Source organism: Petaurus breviceps, unplaced genomic scaffold, assembly GCF_028583685.1.
Source record: "Petaurus breviceps papuanus isolate PSGF00001 unplaced genomic scaffold, PetGlider_PUasm1.0 90895, whole genome shotgun sequence".
In the NCBI taxonomy this organism is placed as follows: domain Eukaryota; kingdom Metazoa; phylum Chordata; class Mammalia; order Diprotodontia; family Petauridae; genus Petaurus; species Petaurus breviceps.
In genome coordinates, this window is record NW_027187372.1 from 20,127,518 (window position 1) to 20,130,319 (window position 2,802).

At 38.0% G+C, this 2,802-nt stretch overlaps 1 pseudogene; it reads left to right on the plus strand.

Moving 5' to 3' along the window:
* The first annotated feature begins 498 nt into the window (after positions 1 to 498).
* Positions 499 to 2,073, plus strand: LOC138151240 (adenosine deaminase domain-containing protein 1 pseudogene; annotated as a pseudogene).
* Positions 2,074 to 2,802: the final 729 nt, after the last annotated feature.

Below are 2,802 nucleotides of genomic sequence, written 5' to 3' on the forward strand. Positions count from 1 at the left end.
AACACAAAAAGCAGCTCCCTAATTCTGGGCACTATGTTTCTTGGCCACAAGGTTGTCGTCTTTTTCACTTTTTTTTTTTTTTTTTGCTACCATATCACATTGCTGATCCAGAAGAAAACTGTCTTTTTCACAGTGATTGTTTATTACCCAACCTCCCCTTCCTTATTCTGTAGTAGCAGTAGATCTTTTAAAAACCAAAATGCAGAACTTTATATTTATCCCTATTAAATTCCTTCTGGTTAGATTTAGCCCATCATTCCAGTCTCTTGAAATGGTTTTGGTTGCTACCTTTTCCAAGAATTTAGCTATCCCTCCCAGATTTATGTCCTAGGGGAATTTGATGAGCATATCATACATGCCTTCATCTATATCATTATAAAATATAATGAACCCGGCCCACCTTTCACCCTTGTCCCCGGGGTGACAGCGACACAAGCAGGTGAGAGAAGCTGCAGAAGAAGCAGCGTGGGCATCAGTCAGGCTCTCAGGCCCAAGAAGATGTCTGGTAACAGTGATTGGTTTCAGAACTCCCAGGTGCCCAGCTTTACCCAGATGTTGAAAAAGAACTTGCCTGTTCAACCTTCCTCAACAACAGTGAATCCTCCTCCGGGATATTCATCATCAGAGAGTCACGACACCTCAAATTCAGCCTCGAAGGTTACACAAGTGACAGCTAACCACTGCTTTCCAATTTAGTCATACCTAATCCAAATACTGTCCCTCCAAAAACTTCCCAAAGAATTCGGAACAAAGTACAAACGTGGAGAGGTCAATCCAGCGTCAGTCTTTTGCCTTTTGTACTGTGGTGCGTGGTATTCAATATAAAAGTGGATTGAGGCAAAATTTATAAAGAATCTTGATCCAGTGCAGTCAAGCTTACCTTTGATGAGCTTTTGCACTTGGATTGTCCTGAGCCAAGGAATGTAGAAACCTCAGGTCCTCCTCTCATCCCCGAAGACCCTATCAGTTCACCTGTGTGGATTTATGTTTCCAAGGTGCATTACAAAGGGAGTATCCAGCAAGCAAAGATCTCAGAGGCAATTAAGGAAACCTTTAATCATCTAACTACCAAGCATTCGGAATATTGGAATTGCAGCAACTCATTGGCTGCTTTTGTAATTGAAAGAGCTGGACAGACTGAAGTTGTAGCTGTGAGGTGCTCTCTGCTTGAAAACTTCTATCGACTTTTCTTCTGTAGCAAAAACCCTGCTATGATGAAAAAGTCACTATTTTTGTACTGAACCAGCTTCTAATGTCCTCAGTTTAGAGCAGAATATCAACATGTATCTGTATTTGAAACAGTTGCCAAAAGGATTTGCTCAAATTAAGTCACAACTTATTTGCAATTGAACCTAAGGGGGAGCTTAGTGTCCACGTGGCATTGGAAAGCTAGACTCCCCTCACAGTTTACTGGCATGCAAAAGTGGTTCACCTAGTGAGCAGCATGTCTTCCAGTGACAATTTGACCAGATGGGAGGTGCTCGAGGTGCAGGGAGCCCTGCTCAGCCACTTTATCCAGCTCATTTATATTAGCAGCATACTTGGGGGGTTGGACGCTGCAGTTAGACTAGAGGACTGGAAATAGCTATAAAGCAACATGTTGATGATGCACTTACTTCCAAGCTTCCTATGTTTATTTGGTCAATAGAACTAATATTTGCTTAGTACCATCTGTGTATCCGCTTCTGACAAACTTAGAATTTAAATTCCTGACTGTGAATAGGGCACAAGGGGACATTTCTTTGGAAATTGTAGATGGAATAAATGGAAAAATCACAGAAACTTCGTCCTCCAAAAGTGGTATATCAGTGGCAAGTCATTTTCCTTAAGACTGCAAAGTGAAGACACTTTAATCTACGTGACAAGGAATCAAAAAAAGAACTTGCTTGAAGCTAGTACCTATCATGCTGCCAAGTGCATGTCTGGATCCTACCAAAAAGCTAAAACCTCCTGAAGTATTTGCAGCAGTGTGGCTATGGGGCCTGGATTGCTAAGTCTTGCAGCCTTGAACAATTCAGCCTGTATTTGTATCATGTACAAAGGCTTGTGATTTTGGTTTGGTCTAACAAGTAAAAATGTTTTTTTCTTTCTTTAAGAAAGAAAATATATTGATAGTGTTTAGCTTTGCAATCAGTGTCTTACAACAGCAATGTACAGCAAATGCTGAAAATTTGTACAAATTCTTGTCAATTTACATTGAAATTTACATTTATATTGAATTTACATTGAAAGTATTTTTTTTAAGCAAAGCAATTATTTTCCTCAATATGAAGACTTTCTGCATTTTTTTTACAATCATTTTAAAATTATCACCCTCTTGCAGCCTAAAAGAGAATTCTTATTCTTGGAAACTTTTTAACTTCTAACAATTTATGTTTTCTTCTGACAGCCATAGTTGTGCGTTACTGCAATATACTGTTTTTACAATAAAATTTTATTTAAAGAAAAAAAACATAATCAACAGCAATGAACTTTCTTCTAAAGTTTAAAACATCCTGTTATCTCTTCTTGAAATGAGGAAAGCAGATTCAATTGATTCATGAGATAGGTAATATTGATTAATAGAGATGCTAAAGTGGTAGATGTTTAATTTTAGTGCTAGTTTGTATTCTATGATTTCAGTCATATACATGAATCACTATCTAACATGAGTTAAACTAAAATGTAGGTTGGCAAGTGTCACAAAGGTGTATTCAAACTGGAGAAAAGATCAGAAACCATCTAACAATTAGTTGCACAGTCAGTCTTTTGATTTGCACAGTTTACAGATTGTAAAAAAAATGTGAAAGTGACACAGTGACA